A 25,359-nucleotide genomic window follows, 5' to 3' on the forward strand; every position below is an offset into this window, starting at 1 on the left:
AAACTTTATAATCAGCTTGTCTGGTTAAAAAAATGGTGTTTGTAATAGACTACATCCCCTTTATCAAGTAAATTATGGAGAACTGAAGTTTTTATTATGTTGAGTCTTCCTCGCCAAAAACTTGGTATATTTATTCCCTTTGTTCCAGCCTTCCTTTGTATTCCTCAGTGTGTTTCAAAGCTTTACCCAATTCTGGTTATAGTCATTCCTAATTGTTAGCAGGTGGTAGGTTTGGCTTTTTTCCCCAGTTTTCCTTGCTTAAATTTAGAAAAAAAATTGAATATGTGTTCTTTTATTTTTTATTTTATTTTATTTTATTTTTTGAGATGGAGTCTTGCTCTGTCTCTCAGGCTGGAGTGCAGTGACATGATCTCAGCTCACTGCAACCTCCGCCTCCTGGGTTCAGGTGACTCTCCTGCCTCAGCCTCCCAAGTAGCTGGGACTGCAGGAGCACACCACCATGCCCAGATAATTTTTGTATTTTTACAAAAATACAAATTTGATGGATATATAATTTCCAGCTTGGGACTATTATGGATAAAGCAGTTATGAACAATCATATACACATATTTTTGTGTTTATATGCTTTCATGTGTCCAGTAATTTTCAAGAAATGAAATTTCTGAGTAATATGATAAATGTATGTTTAACTTGATAAGAAACTAGCCATCTGCTTTCCAAAGTGGTTGTACCATTTTATCCTCCCATCAGCAAAGTACAAAACTTCGGTAGTCACATATCCTTATCAATACTTGATATTGTTATTATTTTATATTTTGGTCATTGTAGAAGGTATGTGGTGGTATCTAATCATAGATTTAATTTGCATTTCCCTGATGATTAATGATGTTGAACATATTTTCAAGTACTTATTGGCTATTCCTAATCTTTTGTTTTGTTTGTTTGTTTTCTTTATGAGATGAGGTCTCTCTTTCAGGCTGGAGTGCAGAGACTGGTGCAATCATAGCTCACTGCAGCCTCGAACTTCTGGGCTCAAATGATCCTCCCACCTCGGCCTCCCAGCTAGCTAGAACTACACGTGACTGTCACCATGGCTGACTAATTTTTTAATTTTTTGTAGAGACAGGGTCTTGCTACATTGCCCAGGCCGGTCTCGGACTCCTGGCCTCAAGTGATTCTCCCATCTTAACCTCCCAAAGTGCTGGGGTTACAGACGTGAGCCACTGCACCTAGCTCTCTTCCTAATCTTTTGCGGAGTGTCTTTTCAAATCTCTTCTCCATTTTGTATTGAGTTATTTGTCTTTTTAATACTGGGTTATTGGAATTCCTTATATAACTCTAACTGAAGTTTTAATTTGCCTTCTTTTGTGATGTATGACGTTGCGCATCTTTTCACATGCCTAAGAGCCGTTTGTATTTTCCTTCCTGTGAACTGTCTATTCATATCCTTTGCCTCTATTTCTACTGAGTTGTTAGTCTTTGTCTTACTGATTTCTAGAAAGTCTTTATACATTAGAAAGGTTAACCCTTTGTCTGAGATAGGAATTGCAAGTATTTTCCCCAGTTGCTTGTTCACCTTTGACTTAGCTTATTGATGTTCTTTGCCATGCAGAGGTTTTAATTTTTATGTATTTGAACTTATCAATCTTCTGTGGCTCCTGAACTTTTGAGTCATAGTTCCAAGCGTTTTCCTTACTCCAAGATTCAAAGAGATTCTATCATGCTTAATTCTATCACGTCTTCTCTTATGTCTTAGCCCAGATTACCTAGAAAACAGATTTTTTTTTTTTTTTTTTTGAGACAGAGTCTTTCTCTGTCACCTAGGCTAGAGTGCAGTGGTGTGATCTCAGCTCACTGCAACCTCCGCCTCCCGGGTTCAAGCGATTCTCCTGCCTCAGCCTCCCGAGTAGCTGGGATTGCAGGTGCACGACACCACACCAGGCTAGTTTTTTGTATTTTTGGTAGAGATGGGGTTTCACATGTTGGCCAGGCTGGTCTCTAACTCCTGAGCTCAGGTGATCCACCCACCTCGACCTCCCAAAGTGCTGAGATTACATGTGTGAGCCACCACGCCCAGCCGGAGAACAGATCTTAAAGCAAAGCAATAGAGAGATGAAATTACAGTGAAGCAAGAGAGAGTAAAAGGGGATGAAGAAGGGGAGTCAGGAAGGCACATGCAAGGCGGCTGGCCAGGCTTCACAAGAAACAGGAGGATGCTTCCAAAGAGTTCTTTGGCCACAAGGGGAGGGAAGGAGGGGCGTTATCCATGGTTTCCTTCTATCTCTTTTCTACCATTGGTCCGAGCTTGTCCTGAGGCTGTTACTGCTCTGCCCTTCAGGTATGAGTGTGTTTCCCAGTTCCATTTACTGACAAGTTCCTCTTCTCCATTGATGTGAAAGGTCTCTTTTGTTGTACACAACATTTCTATTTTTAAATTTTCTGTTTAAAATTTTCTTTTCTATTCCATTGGTCTTTCTCTTCAAGCTGTTTTATTTATTTATTTGTTTGTTTATTTATTTATTTATTTATTGAAACGGAGTCTTGCTCTGTTGCCCAGGCTGGAGTGAAGTGGCATGATCTCGGCGCACTGCAACCTCTGCCTCCTGGATTCAAGCAGTTCTCCTGCCTCAGCCTCCTGAGTAGCTGGGACTACAAGTTTCTGCCACCACGCCCAGCTAATTTTTGTATTTTGGGTAGAGATGAGGTTTCACTATGTTGGCCAGGCTGGTCTTGAACTCCTGACCTCAAGTGATCCACCTGTCTTGGCCTTCCAAAGTGCTGGGAATACAGGCATGAGCCACTGTGCCAGACCCCAAGCTGTTTTAATTATTGAAATTTTGGAATATGTTTTAGTATCTGGTAGGCCTCTTTCCTCGTCTTCTTTATCAGTATTTTCCTAGGTATTCTTATTCATTTTTTCATAAACTTTAGAAACAGTTTGTCTGGTTAAACAAATGGTGTTTTTAATAGACTGCATCACCTTTATAAATTAAATTATGGAGAACTGAAGTTTTTATTATGTTGAGTCTTCCTCTCCAAAAACATGGTATATTTATTCCCTTTATTCCAGCCTTCCTTTGTGTTCCTCAGTTGTTTTAAGGCATTTTAAGGCTTTACCGGATTCCTGTTATAGTCATTCTTCATTGTTAGCAGGTGGTAGGATTGACTTTTTCTCCCAATTTTCTTTGCTTGAATTTAGAAAAATAATTGAATCTGTATACTTTTAAATTAAAACAATAAATAATTAATTTTTAAACGGTAAAATAAAGGGGAAAAAGGATAGTTTTTAAAAAAATCAAGAGCATACTATGTACCTCATAAATAAGTACAATTATTATATGTCAATTAAAAAATAAGATTAAATAAATTTAGAAATAAATAAAAACTATAAAACAAGAACAAACACCAAAACCAAAGTTTTGTGTGTGTGTGTGTGTTTTTGTTTGTTTGTTTGTTTGTTTGTTTTAGAGATGGGGTCCTCCTAAATTGCCCAGGCTGGTCTCATACTCCTGGGCTTGGGTGATCCATCCTGTCTCAGCCTCCCAAAGTGCTGAGATTATAGGCATGAGCTACCATGCCCGGCCCAAAACCAACATTGTACTTTCTCCAGTCTGGCAAGGCTGAGTTCTGGTAGCCTGAAAATGCTGATGCAGCCATTGACTAGGTTTGGCCCAGGAGCTCTGAGGGGCCCTGAGAGCTCACAATCTGGCAGGGGAGGGTGGAAAAGATGAGAGGTTGTTGATTCTGCTCAGCTAATGTGGGAGTCCACATTAGTCCGAGGCTATTCCCAGGGCCACAGAATCTACTTTACCCGCTGCCCTCATCTTTGGTAAAATGCCTCTCCCAACTGAAGAATAAACACACTTGCTTTCTCACTTACTCTTTATTTTTAATTTTAATTTTTTTTTTTTTTTTTTTGTAGAGAAGTGGGTCTCATTATGCTGCCCAGGATGGTCTCAAACTCCTGACCTTGACTTCCCAAAGTGTTGGGATTACAGGCATGAGTCACTGCACTCGGTCACTCTCTCCCTGTAAGAACCTCCTTGCTCAACTAAATTTCTTTCTTTTGATGCCAGGAAGTCATAGGCTTGGAGCTGGCATCAGACTTGCTCTGGAATCTATTTTTATTACCTATGTATCACTGTGTGAGTCAATGACTTCGCCTGCTGAGCATCAATCAGAAAGAAACCGCTTTTCCCAGCCAGAGTTCTGGGTGGTGATCTGGGGGACAAAGGCAAGGAGACGAAAACTTGGAAGGTTTTCTAGGTGTTAGTTCTGCCCTGGGGTCACACAGCAAGTTGCCTTCCTTTCCATGTGTCCTCTGTCTGTGTCTTCTCTTCTCCAGCCTGTCTGCTTCTTTAGCAGAAGACATCTGGCTGAATGTCACGTCAAGTGTTTCATTCAATGCATTTAAGAAATGAGATCAAAGTTTATTTCTATAATTGGCTTACACATATTGTTGAGTCAGCTTTGCTTTTCCCTGTCTTTCCCCCTGTTTTATTTTTTAATTTTTTTTTGAGGTAGGGTCTTCCTCTGTCACCCAGGCTGGAGCGCAGTGGCTCAATCACAGCTCATTACAGACTCGACCTCTTAGGCTCAAGAGATCCTCCCGCCTTGGCCTCCCAAATGTGCTGGGATTACAGTTGTGAGCCACTGTCCAGGCCTCCTCTGTTTTATTTATTCAAGTATTTCAAAGGTATTTCAGGGAATATTTGCACCTTATGACTTTGTTCTTCCGAGAAAGTTGAAGAGTCTTATCTGGGAAAGATGAGGCAGGAATCCAGGAGGGAGGGAGAGATGAGGTTCTGGGTGCCTCTGGAGCTGGCTTTGGCCAGTTTTTTAGAAGAATGTAATTCTTGACCCCTCTCTTCAACCCAATGCCTGTCCCCGTCTCACCAGCACATTTACTGGAGGGACAATCTAATCCCAATGGCCAAGCCATTCTGTGCAAAACTCTTAAACTCTTCCCAGCACCAGTCTTATTTTATTACCTTTTTCTTTTCTTTTTTTTTTTTAAACTCACACCAAAAGCCACATTCAAAGCACCAGTCTTCTTAGCTCACCTTTTCTCTCTTTCTCCTTTCTCTTGGGGTTGGAGAGGCTTCATGGATGGGAAGGACTGAAGTGAGTTAGCTAACTAGAGATTTATTTGGTTTTGAGGGACCTTGTTCCACCTATTTTGGTTCAGAGTCTAGTCAAATAACTTTATTAAAGAAGATACGCTTGTTGTGTTCCGCCTTAGGATACCAAACCAACATGCCTGTCTCTTCAAATGTTCCTCAAATGAGGTAGTGCTTCAGTTAGGTTGCCCATGGCTGCAGGCAATGAAAAATACAGCTCTGCTCACTTAAACGACAAAGACAGCTATTGTCCTGTGAAGCAGTCAAGGTGCTTGGCTCCCTAAATCACTGACATGAGGCAGATTGACTAACAGGAGAGAAGACACATGAATTTGTTTAACATGTATACACAGGAAGCTTCAGAATGAAGATCCAATCCCCTAGTGGGGTGCAGAAGCTTATGCACCACCTTGAGGTTGCAGAGAGAATGTGGGCTCAGAGCATGGCCTCAGACAGGTTTCAGTGGCAACACAGGTTGTGGGAGCGAGAAAGGAAGCGGCTTGACTAGCAAAGGCAGTCCTGTTGTGTAGATGAGACCTCACAGGGAGCAACCCTCAGAAAGAGCAGATGGCGGATGCTTCTTTTCAGGCCTGCAGGTGTCAGAATCTCAGTTAATCTTTCTAGACAAGGGAAGGGCTGGCTGCATTAATGCAGAGTCTCTACAGATCTACAGGTGCAAATTTCTCCTGCAAAAGACAACCTTGCAGGCCACTTCAGAATATGTCAAACAAATCTGTTTTGGGGTAAAGTATTAATATCTTGATTTCCTTCACCTGCATACTCAAGTCCTGAGGGGAGGTGGATGGCAGGATGGACACCACATAGGCCTCTGGCTCTCCTTTCTCTGTCAGCCTCTCCCTCAGCCTCCTCTGGGAACACACTTCATCTTCAGGGCTGGTGCAAGATGGCAGCCCCAGTTCAGCCTCAGTGAGAAGGAGAATGTTCACAGGAAAAAAGTGCAAGTGGAAAATAAAATCCTAAGGCCCTCAACCAAATGAACGGACCCCATTTTGGCCAAGGGGATCCCAGATAAACCTTAAAAACAGTGCCCAGCTGTGACAGGACAGGAGGTCAGACAAGCCTCATTACACTCCCCCCCTTTTGCGGTTTAGACGCAACAACTGACCAGCATTAATGATAAAATAGAGATTACGAGACAGATAGAAGAGGCTCTTTTTGGCAATAAGATGCCATATTATACATAGGACCTAAGACCATGCCAGGTAAGGGTTAAGCGTGCACAGTTTATTAAAGAATAAACTATGTTCTCAGATGTGAGGGTGATCTGGCTGCGACACCTGTCACCCCATGGATCGCCAGGGTTGATTCAGCTGATCCGGCTGGCTAAGTGGGTATCCCCTTCCTCCCTCTCTCTCCAAGTGCGTCCCTCCCAAAGCTGCGCACTCAAAGAGGATGACCATCCCCGATGGAGGAGGACCCCGCTTTGGTCAAGGGTGTATGAGTAGCCATGCTCCCCTGCTAGAACCTCCAAACAAGCTCTCAAGAATAAGCTATGTTCTGTCACAAGGTTTTTCTTTTTTTTCTAGCAGCTGAACAAGCAATGGCCTCAAGATAAGCAAGATGAAAACAATCATAGCTCCCCGCCAGATGCTAACTGACCCTCTTCCTCCAGCCATAACTACAGCTTTGACTGGACAAGAAACTGATGGCTGTGACTTTCTCTTGATAAGAGACCACTGACCATGAGCTGGTTCTAGCTGGTTTACAGAGCCTGTGCACTTGAGTGCCCCCATATCTCTGCTTCACCTTTTGATATATAGGGCCCAACTGTAATACATTTATGTGTTAAGTCTCTGCCTCTAAAGGAACATGGGTCATATGTAACATGCATGTTTATTCAGTATGCATGTGTTCATGAACCACCTTCATGAATATTCATAGCTCCTCCCATCATCTATTGAATATGTATACTTGGCCAACCCATTCAACATAAATCCCTATTTCACCCTCCCCTCTTGAAGTGCCTACTTTCAGGGTCTGCTGGAGGCTATAGTTCCCAGCCTGTGGGATGGCCAGCCTACAGGTTGTAACCCCTATTATAAGAAATAAAGTCTCCTTTTCTAAATGTATAAATCTCAGGATTTTTTTCAGTTGATAAAATTGAGGCTAACTTCCTAAGAGCCATGCACCTCATTGGCTTGTATGAGCATGACAACTGAACTAAATTGGAGTTCTGTCAGGAGTGGGGAAGGCAAAATGCGTGATGGGTAGGCGACCAGCAATGTCCACCAGAGATGGGCTCGAGATCCTTCTCATTCTTGATTGCCCTTGCAAAAATAAGTAGTTCAAAATCTAAGCTGTTGGAACTCTAAATTATTTTGAGCCTTCAAGGAATCTGGCTGGGCGTGGTGGCTGTGATCCCAGCACTTTGGGAGGCTGAGGCAGGGAGATCACTTGTGACAGGAGTTCGAGACTAGCCCAGCTAACATAGCGAAACCCCATCTCTACCAAAAATACAAAAAATTAGCTAAGCATGCTGGCACACAGCTGTAATCCCAGCTACTCGGGAGGCTGAGGCACGAACTGCTTGAACCCAGGAGGCAGAGGTTGCAGCAAGCAAGATTGAGCCACTGCACCCCAGTCTGGGTGACAGAGGGAGACTTGGTCTCAAAAAAAAAAAAAAAGGAATGTAATTATGGAGGCTGAGTCATGTGACAAGCAGCTGTAACCTTTGTTTTTCTGTTTATAGATGAGCCGGCTTCCTTAGCTGCATTATTTTGTAAAATGTAGTGAATGACTAAAAAGCACCAGGGAAGATCCCCTTTCCTCTTCACTATTGATCTTCATTATAGATTCACTTCCATATTACCTTGCCTTTCTTTTCTTTTCTTTTCTTTTTTTTTTTTTTTTTTTTTTTTTGAGACAAAGTCTCGTTCTGCCATCCAGGCTGGAGTGCAGTGGTGCAATCTCGGCTCACTGCAACCTCCGTGTCCCAGGTTCAAGCAATTCTCCTGCCTCAACCTCCCCAGTAGCTGAGATTACAGGCACCTGCCCCCATGCCTGGCTAATTTTTTGTATTTTGGGTAGAGATGGGGTTTCACCATGTTGGCCAGGCTGGTCTCAAACTCCTGATCTCAAGTGATCTGCCTACCTCGGCCTCCCAAAGTGCTGGGATTACAGGTATGAGCCACCGCGCCCGGCCTCCTCTTACTTTCTTACATAATCTTCATGGCTATCATATTGTCTTAAAAAAGCATGTTAGACATACCCTTTTAAATTGGAAAAGAAATGAAAACAAGATGTAGGGAAAAGAAAACAGACTGTAACTAATTAAATTGTTGTAATTCACAAACCAACCTTGAATAGAAAATGTAATCCTGTTAAATTTGTTTTCTGCCTATATAAGCAACCATGTAACTTTTAAATTTGGAACAGTGACTCTATTTCTCTGGAGTCTGTGTCTCCTGAAGAGCCATTTCCAGTTTTTCCCTTGAATAAACCCTTTAAAATTGGAGTCTAAGGCCAGGTGGGGTGGCTCATGCCTGTATTCCCAACATTTTCAAAGGCTGAGGTGGGAGGATGATTTGAGGCCAGGAGTTCATGACCAGCCTGGGCAACAGAGTGAGATCCTGTCCCTAAAAAGATTTAAAAATTAGCCAGATGCGGTGGTGCACGCCTGTAGTCCTAGCTATTTGGGAGGCTGAGCCCAGGAGGTCAAGGCTGCAGGCAGCTATGATTTCACCACTGCACTCCAGCATGGGTGACAGAATGAAAAAAAAAAGACAAAAAAGGGATTCTGATCCTTTTGATTATTTCAGGTTGACACCCTTTTCTGCATCTTTTGTTAAAATCAGCTTTGAATGATGGCGGCAACTTGAATACACAGAGAAGGAGGTAGAGAAGGGACCTATTGTGTGAATATGCAAGAATTTCTTAAGAAGTCTGTAGCCCTGTTGGAGAGGGTGCTCTGACCTGCAGAAATGACTATCTGACCACTAGACAAGCATGATTCATCTCGTTTTTCCAGCTTGATGAAAATAAGCAACATGACTATCCAAGTTCATTCATCTTGTTTCGTATTTACCCGATGGTCTTCTTAATTAAATTTCTACAGTAGATTTTCTTACTCTGAAGACAATATTCAGACTGGCCAAAGTAAATTCTCTAACCCTCTTGTCAATTAGATATTAAATGTCATATTTCTCATTCTAAATTAATAACTAGTCCTTTTGGCTCCTTAAGCAATTTCTTTGGAATTTTGGTTTAATCAGTCTGTGGCCTGATTGCCCCTGGTGAATTGAGGACATGTGAATTTCCTGAACTAAAGACCTAGACGAAGGAAGTAACATGCCTTAGCATATGTAAAGAAGTATAAATGCATGCTATTATCATGATTGTGACTGTTGGCATTAGGTTCTTGGTGACTGTAACAGAGTGACAACAAGCTGGGTGGACTCATTCTAAAAACCGTTTCCTCGTGTTCTTTTTTTTTTTAGCGGGATGGGGAACAAGGTCTTAATCTGTTGCCCAGGCTGGAGTGCAGTGATCTCTGCTCACTGCACCCTCAACCTCCTGGGCTCAAGCAATCCTCTCACCTCAGCCTCCCAAGTAGCCGGGACTATAGGCACGTGCCACCACACCCAGCCAATTTTTGTGTTTTTTGTAGAGACAAGGTTTCACCATGTTGCCTAGGCTGGTTTCAAACTCCTGGGCTCAAGCAATTCCCCTGCTTTGTTTCTCAAAATGTTAGCATGAGCCACGGCACTGGGCCTGTTTCCTTTTTTTTTTTAATCTTTACAAACCTGGTTGGCCAAGGTGACAATTAATAAATTAACAGGTAAGAAGACTGTGCAAGAGACATTTGGACATTTTCTAGGGACACGTTGCAAGGTGGGGAGGTGGTGTGGAAGCTGGTGTAAACTATAGTCCTTGGAACTCTGTCCTATGGCCTGGACCCGTTCGAATTAGCTTAGCTGCCTTGTGAGGGCAACTGTGGGTATAGAAAAATGTGAGCTACTGTATACCACCTTTGCTTAGTAAGTAAATGAGCATTTATTAATCATTGCTTGTGTGAACATGAGAAAATATGGAAATGGCATGAATGTACAAACATCATATTATCAGAACTTCTGAGTTTGACAGAAAAACCACACTAATTCTTTTAGAAATAGAATTTCTATTTGCTTATTTAACAGGTCTGTTGTTACTTTAGCCACAGCTAGATTCAGTTGCTCCGTTAAGGTTCTCAAGGTGTCCTCTCCCTCCTTCCATCTGGCCTATCCCACCCGTGCTTGTATGCAGGCACTATGGCTGCCACCTGGACTCACATTCTCCTGGCTTGACAACTCCAGTTGAAAGAAAACAAGTCTTAGTCTTACCCAATGTTTATAAATTAATTCCAGAGAAGCCTATGATTGGTTATAATTAGGTCACATGTCTTTTTATAAACCAATCACTATAGCAGGAGCATGAGGTACAACGATTGGCCCATTCTGGGCCAGCCATACCCAGACCATGTAGGATTCTGCTAGAGGACATGCTCTGCCATTATCATCCAGATCATTTGAGTCCCTGTGCAGTTGCCTGCGGAAGATCTCATGCTAGTGATGTAGGAAGCCAGCCATGGTCCTTGCACTCCACATGTTTACAAGCTCTGTCTTTGGCTGGGGGACTATCCGATTAGGGTCTGGTTTATTCCCCACTCGTGAAGGGGCTTGTTGAGAAGGGGGAGTTTGAAAAGCACTGAGAGACATGGCATTGCTCTTAGAGGTTTGGTTCTGTTCTAAGGGACACTAAAGTATATTTGTGTAGAGGAAAAATAAGAACTATGACACAACGTTGAGAAATAAAATCCTAAGCCCCTCAACTGACTGGAGGGAACTCCTCTTGGCCAAGGAACCCCAGAGTAACCTTGAAAACTGAGTTCTCAGCCATGATGGAATGGGGGACTCAACACCTTGTTATACTCCCTCCCTTGTTAATCACCATTAGGCTTTCTTCTGAGGGCTGAATACAAACCAGCCCTTTCAGATATTCCACACTGATATCAACCAACCACGTGATGCTGCCCCTCTTTTTTTGCCTGATGAGACCACCAACCACAGAGTGGTCCTGGCCAGTCTGCAGAGAATGCTCAGTGAGGGTCTTCATGTCCTCTGCTTCACCTTTTGATGTCAGAGGGTAGAAAATTCCACCCCCAGATCATGCTAACACAGCCATTTTTTTGCACATGGGTCCTATGAAAGGGCATGAAGCTCAATTGTGCATGAGCACGTTTTTTCCTTTCATAAATATTCATGACTCCTCCTCTAGCTTACTGAATATGTATAATCAGCCACCCTGCTCAGCATAAATTCCTGACCCCTTTGCCCCTCCCTTGGAGTATCTGTTTCTGGCTTCTGACTGGAGGCTATGCTTCCCAATCTGTCAGAATGACTACCCTGCAGGCTACAGCCCTTTATGAGAAATAAGGCTCTCCTTTCTAACTGTATGAACCTCAACATTCTTCAGTTGACAATACCAACCCATGAGAGCTGTCTGCATCTTAAGGAAGGGTGTCTCAGCTACATCAATATATTAGGGTGGCCTAATTTGCATGTCTGCAAAACCCACCACCAGATGTGTGGGGGTGACAGAGGCAGCAAGCACAATGATCAAATCTAGGATCATTGTAATTAACTTTGCTATTTCACATACAACCCATCATAGCAAGGGTGTGAACAGCAGGACCCCTAGAGACACCAGTCTCAGAGAGGGAGTCCCACCACAGCGTATAAGAATGTGCAACTCTCATAGCTTTGTGGCACTTGCTCTCACTGCAAGATGCATGCCATCCTTCTGCTAAATTAGCTAAACTAACACCTGAAGGTTCTGGACATTCTCTGAAGAAAGTCTTCATACTGGATCCAATGCACAGGTTAGCCTACACAGCTGTGGGGTAGGGAGAACAGCTGTGTTACAAATGACCAAAAGGAACCCTCGCAGACACCCACCTGGAAGTTAAGGTTCTGAGTGACCTTTCACTTTTATTCCTCAAAGGAATGTGTGTGCATTTTAAATAAAAAGAGTTCATTTAGATAATTTTATACTGGAAATCTTTATGTTGAACAATCCTATAACAAATAGAAGTACAGTCATTTGAAAAGCCTGCCTCTTGCTGGGCTCCACTAATTACTATGTCAAAGCCAGTGATTATAGCCAGGGCTCCTGAAGGTTCACCTGTATCAGGCCCCTCTGCTTTGACAACTCCCAGGTGGGGCCCCATGCTACATCCACTTGGCCCAGTGAGGGAGTGAAGAGGAGGATCTTTGAACTTCATCAGCACTCCCTGGGGAGAACAAAGGCCGTTAGGTAGGGGCCGGCTAGTTCACCCTCAGCACTACCCTAGAGTCCACACGGTCCCTGCACAGGATGCCCAGCAATGCCAAGTTCAAAGTCATTTATTTCCCCCAGTGTTCCTGGGGGCTGAGGGCAAAGCTTGACTTCCCCACCTGCTTCCACACACCTGGATAATGAAGGTCTGTACCTCCTACAGTTTTTTGTTTGTTTGTTTGTTTTTATTGTAGAGACAGTGTCTTGCTGTGTCACACAGGCTGGAGTGTAGCAGCGTGATCATAACCCACTGCAGCCTCCAACTCTCAGGCTCAAGCAGTCCTCCTGCCTCAGCGTCTCAAGTAGCTGGGACTATAGGAATGCTACAGTGCCTGACTAATCTGAAAAACATTTTGTAGAGATGAGGTCTTGTTACATTGGCCAGGCTGGTCTTGAACGCTTGGCCTCAATCCTCCCACCTTGACCTCCCAAAGTGCTGGGATTACCGGCATGAACCATGGCACACCAGCCTCACAGTTTTTATTACTCTTCGCAGATGTTGCTCAGAGAGGTGGAGGCATTAGGATATCTGTCCCATTTGTCTTTCTCTCCAGGCCTTAGATCAGGGTAAACGGGCCATCATTTCAGATCTGAGGGCACTGAGGCACTGAAGGGGAGGAGCTGGGCCATGGTCGTGGTCTGGTGGTGGTGATGGCTGAACCGAATCACTGAGCCATCTAAACCTCATCACCCACCACCCAACAAAGAGAGAGGGAGAACTCCCATTTCTAGTGGGCAGTCTTTTACAGAAAGCTCTTTGTTGCCGAAGGAAGTTTCTGAATAGCAGAAAATAGCCTTCTGGACTTGGTCAAGACCTGCTCTCAGACAGGGGCCCAAGGTGAGCTGGCTTGGGGGAGTCTCCCTGGGCGCTTAGCAGCACTTCCCCACACTGTACCCCATTAGCTCACACTCTCTTACCGAGAGCAAATTACAGACAGCATACTGTGGAAGGAAAGAGGTTTATAGATTCTAGCACTGTAGAACCCCTTTTCTGTTTTTAATAGTATTAGGACTTAGAAAAGAGGATAGCACACTTCAGGGCTTGTTGGATTGGCTATTTTTACTTCTCCCTTGTTAGATTTTAAGCTTGCAGAACATTTTACCTTCATAATAGTCATAATAATCCTAATGCCATCAGTTTGCCTGTGCGGGCTGCCTTTTATTTTAGAGCAGCCTCACACCCATCGTCTCATTTGAACAATCCTGATAATCCTCTCTGAAGCCTCTCCAGGGGATCTACAGCCAGCACTTCTGGGGCTGTTTGAGGCCCAGGAAGCGGGGCCTGGGCCAGGGTGGGGGATATGTAATTTGTAATTTGACAAGAGCAGATTCTTCCCTAGAGCTCTCTGCTCCAGCCCAGCACAGGGCCTCTGGCTGAGTGTTGGCAGCTTAACAAGCCAAGACATATCTTTCTTCTTATGTCCTTAAATCCTTCAGAGTAAGGGTTGTGAGGCTCCTGCCTCATGGTTTGTTAGATGATGTATCTATTCTGGGGGCTGAGTGCCTATTACCATGTGAGGATAGCTGTGCAGGGCCCACCAGGACAATGTCAGCCAAGACCTTGGGCTGCGGGGGAAGAGAGGGCGAGGGGCCGGGGCAGGACTGCCTCCCTGCCCACCTGCCCACCCCTGCATACTCACTGCTGACGGTGGGCACAGGAGCACCCAACTGTAATACTGATGAGACAGGCCTGGGCCAGGCTCTGACTCTGGGCCCTGTCAGGCTTCTAAGGGAAAGCTAAATGAGCAAGTTCAAGTAGAAGGTGTTGAAGAAGTTGATGGAGAAAACAAAGAATTCTTTAAGGGTATTTTTGAAAGCAGGTAGGTTTTTTTTTGTTTTTTGTTTTTTGTTTTTCATCTTTGGAAGTAGGTGGCTAGGGAGGCAAGTGCACTGGGAGACAGTGACAGGTGCAGATGAGGCTGCACTTGCTGGGTGATGGCTGGGATTCATGCACAGGGATCACAAAAGAGGCTGTCAGGCACATGGGGACAAAAGCAGGCTTTTCCTGGCCCGGGAGGAAGGGCAGGATTTGAGGATGGGTGGGGAAGAGATAGAAGTGACCGTCTCAAAGCCTGTGCAGAAATATGCTAGTCATATGCAAATCAGGTACAAATGAACTCGAGACCTCATTTCACACACGTCTTTGACCCTGGGGAAAAGTCTTAAATGAGATCAAGAGTTTCTCTGGAGCAGAGGCTGGCAGGGAGGGGAGAGGGTGATTAAGGGGTGGTGGGTAGCTCTGTGGTCTGCCCAAGGGGCTGTAGTGGCTCCTGCCACTGGTCAGCTACAATTGGGCCATCAGCTGGGCTGGGATGTTTTCTTGGAAAATTTCATTGTGGGTTAATAAAGGCCCATTCGTGTTCTGTTCTGGTTCCCCATTTGGCAGAGCAGCCCTGGGAGGGGAGGCCCCAGGACAAATGGACAATAAGACTCGTGCGTGTGTGTGTGTGTGTGTGCACGTGCTGCACGCACGTGTGTGGCTATTATGGTTACAGCCTGGTCTATACAGCTCTGGTGCCCTGCTTGTTAGGCTGTGCTGAATGGTGCAAAAAACTCTACTTAGGAGTCCAAATAGGTGGGCTGAAGCCCCAGTCCCATCACTTCTGAGCCAGAATGGGGCTGGCCTTTCTATTATGAGCCTGAGTGTTTCAGGTAGATGTAGACATAATGAGTCATCCCTTCCTTTGACAGCATCTTTAAGGGTTAAAGACTAAAACTGCCTCCCTTTCCTCTCCAACCCTTTTCCCCAGACGTTAGAGAGATTTGGGTAATGCATAAGAATACTTGAAGTTCTTGGAGAAGCTGTTATTACATTTCCTTTGTCAACTTCCATGTCTGCAAAGCACTTTAAGATAATAATAAAGACAGCAATAACAACTCGTACTTATAGAGGGCTTCTGCTTTCAGGGAACCTCTACCCTATTATTGCATTTTAAACAGTCACAGGATTCCACTAGATGATCAAGTTTTGGGATTTTTTTAAACCCACAGTTGATCCATTCAGCAATTGAAGAACATTTGGGATGTTTCCAATTTTTTCTTTCTTTTATTATTATTTTAATTGATACATAATAATTGCACATATTGATGAGGTACAGTGTGATATTTTGATACATGTACACAATGTGTAATGATCAAATCAGGGTAATTAGCATATACATCACCTCAAGCCTTTATCATTTCTTTGTGCTGGGAACAATGGCAAGTTGTTTTGGGGAAAGGCCAGCAGTTCTGGAGGTTTACTGGGTCCCAAGCACTGTGCTGGTGTTTCACATGTGTTCTTATTTAATTTCCACAGCCTCACACCTGGTTACCAGGACACTCTCACCTGGTGTCAGGAGCCCAATTTGTCAGAGGAAGCAAATGAGATTCAGGGAGATTAAATGTTCTTGCCTCACCTCAAGTCACTTTTTTGCAAAGTGGCAGATAAAATTAATCAATACAAATAAAAGCCACTCACCCAAGGCAACGCTGTAGAATCCTCGACCCCCAGAGTTCTGACTTGGAGCTGGGTCGCATCTGAAGACGCACTTACAGAAACAGAGTAAATAATTGAAGAGTAATTTTCAGCCTTGAATCTTCTGAAGAACGTGTAGGAGGATCCAATTTCTAATTCCCAGCTGTATCTCTAGTCACTCCCGTTTCACCTTCTAATTCCAGTCCCCTGATACTCTCTGGAACTCCACGTTCACCCCAAAACTGCTACCCTCCTCTGGCCCAGCCACCTTTTACTCCCCCTTTTTTCTTTTCTCTTTTGTATTCTTCTTTTTAAAATATTTATTTATTTATTTAATTTTTTTTTAGACAGAGTCTCATTCTGTTGCCCAGGCTGGAGTTGAGTGGTGCAATCTTGGCTCACTGCAACCTCTGCTCCCGGGTTCAAGCGATTCTCCTGCCTCAGTCTCCCAAGTAGCTGGGACTACAGGCACGCGCCACCATGCCCAGCCAATTTTTATATTTTTAGTAGACACAGGGTTTCACCATGTTGACCAGGCTGGTTTTGAACTCCCGACCTTGGGTGATCTACCTGCCTTGGCCTCCCAAAGTGCTGGGATTACATGTGTGAACCACCGCACCCGGCCAGCTGCGGTGTCTTCATGGAAGTGTTGAACATACCAACTGTGCGCCTGCTATGGATAGTAAGAGGGCCACATGTATCCTCCGCTGACCTGTTGCTGAGACACATCCCTCATTCCTTACCTCCAACAGCTGCCCCTCCAGGCATGGCCGTGGATCTCCCCATACTACACATATGCGCGTGCACACACACACACGGCCTCCACCCCAAGAACCAAGCCTACCTTTGGAGGTCAACTTTTCCTTCTTTCTGCAGATTGACTTAGCCTCTCTTTCGCCCTCTGTCCCCATCTCCCAGGGCTTGTCTAGACTTTCTGGGTACCTCCTCAGATTCCTTCTGCAGCACAGGAAACCTCATTGTCAGTCTCAGGGCCTGTCACAGAGAACGACAGATTCCGCTGGCAATTACAGGCTCTCTGGGGCTTAGAGGAGGGGGCCTTTGTGAGGATTTCCCTCATGAATTTCAGTTGAGAGATTCATTCAAATCCAGATGTCTTTGACTTAACACTTAGGGTCTCCTCATTGTCCTCAGGACCCCTGTATTTATGGAGAAGCTGTGGTATGCTCAGCGCAGGCCTGGGAAGGAAGAAAATGGAGAAAGCAAGCCCCAAGAAGGACATTAGAAGGACATTGTTTCTTTCCTTTCTTTCTTTTTTTTTTTTTTTTGAGACAGGGTCTTGCTCTGTCACCCAGGCTGGAGTGCAGTGGCATAATCACGGCTTCACAGCTCACTGCAGCCTCGACCTCCTGGGCTCATGGGACCACAGGTGCACGCCATCACGACTGGCTAATTAATTTTTTTTTAAGAGACGGGGTCTCATTGTGTTGTCCAGGCTAGTCTCAAACTCCTAGGCTCAAGTAAACCTCCTGCCTCGGCCTCCCAAAATGCTGGGATTACAGGCATGAGCCACCACACCCGGCCAAGACACTGTTTCTGTTCTCAAGAATTTCCCACCTAGTTGGGAACCCAAGGCTAACACTAATGCGAATATAAATAAAAATAATCTCCTCTATTTGTCTACAGAGTATTTTAACATAGCTCTGTTTTTCTCAGCCATTCCCCAGGAGCAGTCCCTAGTAGCCCAGGCACAGGACGGCAGAGGATGGTGATTTTTCTCTCAGGTGGTATCGCCCAGTGCAGCTTGTGTGCAGCTTTCAAATCTCTCTAAAGTCAGCTGTTGTCTTAAATACTCATGGGGATTTCTTGTTCTACTCCACACTGAACCTGTGTTGGCATAAATATAATAATAATGTGCTAAATTGTTTTCCTTGGAGTAAAACCCAGGTTCCTGCTGATCCTTTAGTTTGAGACACGAAGATACCCCAGCTAACCTCAGCCCAGGGCGGATGCTTACTACTGTTTGAGATGCATGTGATCACCCAAAGACTCCCCGGGTGAAGGATCACTCCTCCCATGTAAACAAGACAACTAGTTCGCAGAGAGAAGAGACCAGCTCAGTTCCCCTGGCTCAAAGGGGATGGGGCAGGCAGTTCAGTCCAGGTCTTCTGGTAGAAGGCTCTTTGCATGTGCAACCCAGCCTGACGGGCAGGGAGCCACAGCTCTGGGCTCGGTGGGTGTAACTAACCAAGAAGAGCTTTAATGTAAGGTCTGTAGGGGGCGCTGCCAGGGCTTTATGGAAGAGGGCTCTTTTTTCCTCCGTCTAACACAGTAAGTTGAGCAGGGCATGTTCTTTCGCTGAGTAACGGGGTGTCAGTGACTTTTTCTTCCGTGGTAAGGTACATTTGCAAAGATAAAAGACAAGCCCTCAGCCATCTGGTTTTGATCATCTTAGGAGCTGCCAATGCGCTTCCAGACGCTTGAGTGGCAGCCGTAGAACGGAGCCTACCTCACTTTCCCCCGTGGCTCTGGCCGCCTGACCTTATCCTCTGCAGTCAATAACCCTCAGCCACATAAACACAGTCCCAGTTGCTGGTTCACCAGCTGCTGGCTGGGCCAACAACTGCTTCAGGTGTGCTTTTATCAAAAGGCAACATTACAGCAAAGTTAGTTTAAAGATCTCAGCTGGCTTTAGTTGCAATTGTAGAATCCATAAAATAGAATAAATGCCCCAATGAGTTGAGCGGAGGGGTTTGGTTTTTATGGACAGGAGAAGGACTGAAGGAAGCAGAAACAGATAACAAAAAGTGGATTGGCCGTTTCAAGGTTATTTTCCTTGTAAGGGGGGCAGAGCCAGACAGAACAATAGAGAAAGAACTGTCTGGTTAATACCAGGTTACTTCAGGTTAAGGACTAGTGCAGAGGGAACTTCGTTTTGCCCATTGAAGATTGAAACTGGCCTGTTTGGGAAATTGGCTGTTCTCTTTCTCTCCTCGTTTCTTGAAAGGTTAGATGACAACTTAGTTTAGGTTTGGTGACATGGAACTTTAGCATAGGTGACCCTATTTTGATTTTTAGTCTGGTCTGTTGGGGCAAAGTGCAGGAGCTTAGGAAAAAAATGATGTCCCCTATAGGAGTTTTTTAATTTTCAATTTTTAAATTTACTCCTAGAGACAGCGTCTTGCTCTGTCTTCCAGGCTGGAGTGCAGTGGTACAATCATAGCTCACTGCAGCCTTGAACTGCTGGGCTCAAATAATTCTCCCATCTCAGCCTCCAGAGCAGCTGGGACTATAGGCCGTGCCACCATGGCTGGCTTATAGGAGTTTTTGTTTAACAAGTTCAAGGCAAATGTTTGCTAGAGGCCCTTTTACTCAACCTCTGCTTAGCACGGTCACCTAACTGACCTTCACTCCCAGGCCCTCTGTAAAAGATAACTGCCCACAGCCTACTAGCACCTGGCATGCTTTTGCTTCCACAGTTGATATGAATTATTTTATACCAAGAATTCATTGTTCCCAAACCTGATTATGCCAGTTGGACTTGTTACTACACTTACATAATTTAATTTCATTAATATGTATAACGTGAGTGCAAAAAATTTTCTTGGAAAACTAACCTAAAAGCTTTCAGAGGATTTAATAAAGGCAAGTCAAATCACACACACACACAAATTAGATGTGGATGAGAGAATTGAAAAGATTGGGGAAAAGATATTGAAAAACTAGGCTTCTGAACTGGGATTGCCTCACAAGTGTCTTCACCACTGATAGTGAACAGGGCTTATTCTGCTCATTGCTCAGTGTGCCAATCATGGAGACTGTGAGTTTTGCAGCAGAGAAAGGGTTTATTCACAAGGCATCTGTGATGGTTAATATTAAGTGTCAACTTCCTGGATTGAAGGATGCAAAGTATTGTATCTGGGTGTTTCTGGGTGTTACCAGAGGAGATTAACATTTGAGTTCATGGACTGGGAGAAAAAGACCCATCCTCAACGTGGGTGGGCACTATCTAATTGGCTGCCAGCACAGCTAGAAAAAGCAGGAAGAAGAAGGTGAGATGAGCTGGCTTGCTGAGTCTCCTGGTCTTCATCTTTCTCCTGTGCTGGATGCTTCCTGCCCTTGAACATCAGACTCCAAGTTCTTTGGCCTTTGGACTCTTGGACTTACACCAGTGGTTTTCCAAGGGCTCTTTGGCCTTCGGCTATAGACTGAAGGCTTCCCTACTTTTGAGGCTTTGGAACTTGGGCTGAGCCACTGCTGGCTTTCTTGCTCCTCAACTTGCAGATGGCTTGCTGTGGGACTTCAACTTGTGACTGTATGAGTCAATCTCCTTAATAAACTCCCCTTCATATATACATCTATCCTGTTAGCTCTGTCCCCCTGGAGAACCCTGATTAATACAGCATCCAAGCAAGGAGGTGGGAGAACAGGTCTCAAATCCACGTCCCCAAAGATGGGGTTTTAGAGATATTTACGGGATGGAGCACCTAGGCCCTCTGAGGCATCAGAAATGGTGATGGGGGTAAGGAAAAGTGAGGTAATCGGTGATCTTCGCAAGCTTAGTGGGTTTGTGACTCTTCGTAGGTTGCATGTTCACAAATGGTATGATTAGCATGATCTGAGGGTGTGTTTTTGGTCTTTTGGTGTTAAAAGGTCACCCACCGGCCACTCACACAGGCCCAGCTGAAGGCTCAGTGGTCTTAGCTGGTTCGAACTGACCCCAAGTTTCTGAAAAACAACTTCATTACTGTGGCGACACATATGTCAGAGAGTATCTATAAGGAAGCTAGTGGGGGTTTAGATATATATTGTTTAGCTACATGACTTTTAGTTATATGGGTTTTAAAATCAACTAAAAGCAAGTGACTAAAAACAAAGGAGGTGACTTTTAAGTTCTGCAGACCCAATCAGGTTAGCCCTCAGTTTCACCATCTCCCTTTACTTTAAAGAAGCAGAGACTGGAAATCCTCAGGGGTAAATAGTAGGTCTGCTACCCATGAGAAAGAGGACTCGTAACTCCACACCACAGATCTATGAGCAAGGGAGATACCCTTAACTCCGCTCTGAAAGATTGGAGGAATATTTACACAAAAAATAACTTTTTTTTTTTGAGAAGGAGTCTCGCTGTCACCCAGGCTAGAGTGCAGTGGTGCAAATCTCAGCTCACTGCAACCTCAACCTCCCAGGTTCAAGCGATTCTCCTGCCTCAACCTCTCGAGTAGCTGGGATTACAGGTACACGCCACCATGCTTGGCTACTTTTTGTATTTTTAGTAGAGACTGGGTTTCACCATATTGGCCAGCTGGTCTTGAACTCCGGACCTCACATGATCCTCCTGCCTTGGCCTCCCAAAGTGCTGGGAGTACAGGGATGAGCCACTGCACCCAGCAAAAAATAAAATGTTTAACGGATATATATATATATATATGACACACACATATATAATTTTTAGTGAATTCACTATTCGACTGTTTTGATTAACATACCAACTTCTGTATATGATTGTGATGGATATGAGAGCTCCATTCACCACAGTTATGGGATGATGGGGTGCTGATCTACTGAATCACTGGACTTCAGAGAGGGAGGTGAATGGGAGCCTGGGAAATCAATGGTATGTAAACTTCGTGTTAAAGGAGGTCAGATCTGGGATTGTAATGTTGATGTTACACAACCATAAGCGCCACTATTTTCATATGTGTTTGCTCCCCATTGCATCTCCATAGCGCCTGACACATAGGAGGCTCTCAACTACCATTGACCCAGTGAATGAATAAATGAAAGAGTCTTGTGAACATCAGAGAAGTTCCTGGGTTAGCTGTGTTTTAATAACTCCAGATCTACATCCCCTGAAGGTAGAAGGTAGAACAAGAAGAAATGTTCTAAGGACTTTCCCTTGGAGCTGTCTCGGAGCTGCATGATAAAGTGGAATAGCTACTGATGTTTCACTTATCACATCTGGCAAATGGAGATGAAAAAAGAAAGTCACTTCCCCTTCCCCCGATTTAGCATGTAGAGCATAGGAACTCACGCTGACCGAAGCCCTTTGGTCAATATGAAGTGTTAAACAAAAAGGTGGAACAAATATAAGGCATTGATATATTAAGTTATGGTGCAGTCCCTGACTTAAGAAAGCTCATATTTTTGAAAAGAATCAGAGTTAAGGTACAGATAGACCAGGAAACAGTTGTTTGCATCACAAGAATGTCTTCACTTTGCAAATAAAGTCAACAGAGGTGATTTAAAAGTAATTTTGAGCACTTTAAAAATGCAGTGCAATTAAAAATAGTACAATGAAAAATATTTTCCAAATTTAGAAATGGTTGTAAGGCCAAATCTCATCGGGTCAATTGATAGTTGTGTGTGTGTGTGTGTGTGTGTGTGTGCGCGCGCGCGCGCGCGTGCATGCGTGGTAGGTGTTCCTGCAAAGATAGTTTTGTGTGTGTGTGTGTGTTTGTGTGTGTGTGTGCGCATGCGTGGTAGGTGTTCCTGCAAAGGCTTTTGCCTCACCTGACAAAGTAAGCTTCTAGGGGTCATAGACTCGGTCTTACACATCTAGAGCGTGGATCGTCTCCCACACAGCTGGTATATCTGTAAAATGTGCATAACAGAATGATCTTGCAGTGTTCTTGGGAAGACATATGTGTAGTATGCTGAATAATGGCCTCCAAAATGTACAGGTTCCAGGGATTAGGATCTGATATCAGATCTGATCCAATACCTGTAACTTGTAAGTTTTACTTTATTTGGAAAAAGGATCTTTGCAAATGTGATTAAGTTAAAGATGTCAAAATGGGGCGATTATCCTGGATTATCTGGGTAAGCCTTCATGCAATCACATGACTCCTCATACGAGGGAGGCAGAGGGAGACTTGGCCACACACAGAGAAGGTGGTGATGTGAAGACTGAGCAGACGAGATTTGAAGACTGGTCTTGAAGATGGGAGAGATGTATCCACAAGCCAAGGAATGCTGGCTTGTGGATTCTTTCCTAGAAGCTCTGGAGGAAGCATGGCCCTGCTGAGACCTTGATTTTGGCCCAGGGATACTGATTTCAAGTGTGTGGCCTCCAGAAGTATGAGAGAATACATTTTTGTTGTTTTGCTTTATTTTTAAAAAGAGAATGTTGTTGCTGTTTTGAGACAGAGTCTCTCTCTGTTGCCTAGGCTGGATTGCAAACCTCTGCCACCCAGGTTCCAGCGTTTCTTGTGCCTCAGCTTCCCGCATAGCTGGGATCACAGGGGTGCGCCACCATGCCTGGCTAATTTTTGTATTTTTAGTAGAGATGGGGTTTTGCCATGTTTGCCAAGCTAGTCTCGAATTGCTGGCCTCAAATGATCTGCCCTCCTTGGCCTCCCAAAGTGCTGGGATTACAGGTGTGAGCCACTGTGCCCGGCCTACATTTCTGTTGTTTTAAACCATCAAGTTTGGGTTAATTTGTTGCAGCAGCCATAGGGAACTCTATTTGATATGCAAATTAACGGGCACAGTGCCTGGACCCAAAAAGTTTTTAGGAATCTGATAGATCTTGGTTTGAATTACCACTTCATCTATTGCTCTGTGCTTTGGGTAAATTACTTAATCTCAGTCTAAGCATTAGGTTTTTCACTGTAAAAGAGTAACAGTGACTGTTTCATAGGATTGTTGTGAAGATTAAATGAGAAAATGTAAAGTGCCTAGGATAGAGCAGAATTTGCCAACTTTGGCACTATTGACATTTTGGGCTGGATGATTCTTTATTGCAGGGGGCTGTGCTGGGCATCATAGGCTGCTTAATAGTCTCCTTAGCCTTTACATACTCAATGCCAGTAGGGTTCCTCACTACAGTGCTGATGGTGGGAAAATGTCTTCAGACATTGCCACCTGTTCCCTGGGGACAACATCACTCTGATTGAGAAGCACTGGTACAGAGTTTGGCTCATAGAAAGTGCTCAGCAGACAGTAATTATTATTATTTACTGAATGAATGGGAGACAGTAGAGTATGGTGCTTAGGAGCTTGTGCTTGGGCCTCCGACTCCCTGGATTCTAATCCAATCTCTACCACTTACCAACCCTGTGACCTCAGTTGTGTTATTTAACATCTCTGTGCCTCAATTACTGGTCTGTAAAAAAGGAAATATAATACGATGTACTTCATAGGGTTATTGTAAGGATTAGATGAGATGATCCAGATAAAGCATTTATAATAGAATCTGCCATATTGGCTGGGTGCGGTGGCTCACACCTGTAATCCCAAAGCTTTGGGAGGCTGAGGCAGGTGGATCATTTGAGGTCAGGAGTTGAAAACCGGTCTGGCCAACAAGATGAAACCCCCTCTCTACTAAAAACACAAAAATTAGCTGGGTGTGGTGGTGCATGCTTGTAATCCCAGCTAAGCGGGAGTCTGAGGCACACGAATCACTAGAACCCGGGAGGTGGAGGTTGCAGTGAGCCTAGATCATGCCACTGCACTCCAGCCTGGGCGACAGAGTGAGACTCAGTCTCAAAAAAAAAGAAAAAAAATCTGGATTATGTTACTGAGAAGAAGGGGAGCATGGTGCTAGGAAAGGCAATCAGCAGATCTTGTCATAGAGGGTTGAGTAATTTTCCAAGAGAGGGGCAGTTTCTACTGCTAAATGCTGTGATTTTACAGAAGAATTTTGAAGTCCAAAGTTGTAAACCAGAGGAGGTACATCTAGGAGATAATTGGGGAGCAGATGGTAGAAGGAGAGTAAGTGAGGCTATCAAGCTGTCCATATACTCTCCAGCTAGCCATTAGAAATCGACATTTCCCCCGTCTAACTGAGAGGTGACAACGCACCAGCACTCCTCACTCGCTCTTGGCAACTCCTCGGCCTCAGTGTCCACCCTGGCCATGCTTGAAGAGCCCTTCAGCCCACCGCTGCACTGTGGGAGCCCCTCTCTGGGCTGGCCGAGGCTGGAACTGGCTCCCTCTGCTTGCGGGGAGGTGTGGAGGGAGAGGCGCGGGTGGGAACCAGGGCTGTGTGTGGCCCTCGCAGGCCAGCGCGAGTTCCAGGTGGGCGTGGGCTTGGTGGGCCCTGCACTCCGAGCAGCTGGCTGGCACTGCCGGCTTCGGGCAGTGAGAGGCTTAGCACCTGGGCCAGCAGCTGTGGATGGTGCCCCAGGTCCCCAAGCACTGCCAGCCCACCAGCGCCTCACTCAAATTCTCACTGGGCCTCAGCCACATCCCCGTGGGGCAGGGCTCGGGACTTGCAGCCCCCATCCATGCCCCGGCCATGCCCCAGCCATGCCCCAGCCATGCTCCAGCCCCACTGTCTAGGTAAAGGATTGTAAATGCATCAATCAGCACCCTGTGCCTAGCTCAAGGTTTGTAAATGCACCAATCAGTGTTCTGTGTCTAGCTAATCTAGTGCGGACTTGGAGAACTTTTGTGTCTAGCTAAAGGATTGTAAATGCACCAATCAGTACTCTGTCTAGCTCAAGGTTTGTAAACGCACCAATCAGCACCCTGTCAAAATGGACCAATCGGCTCTCTGTAAAATGGGCCAATCAGCTCTCTGTAAAATGG

The sequence above is a fragment of the Hylobates moloch genome, unplaced genomic scaffold (genome assembly GCF_009828535.3).
Source record: "Hylobates moloch isolate HMO894 unplaced genomic scaffold, HMol_V3 SCAFFOLD_18, whole genome shotgun sequence".
In the NCBI taxonomy this organism is placed as follows: Eukaryota; Metazoa; Chordata; class Mammalia; order Primates; family Hylobatidae; genus Hylobates; species Hylobates moloch.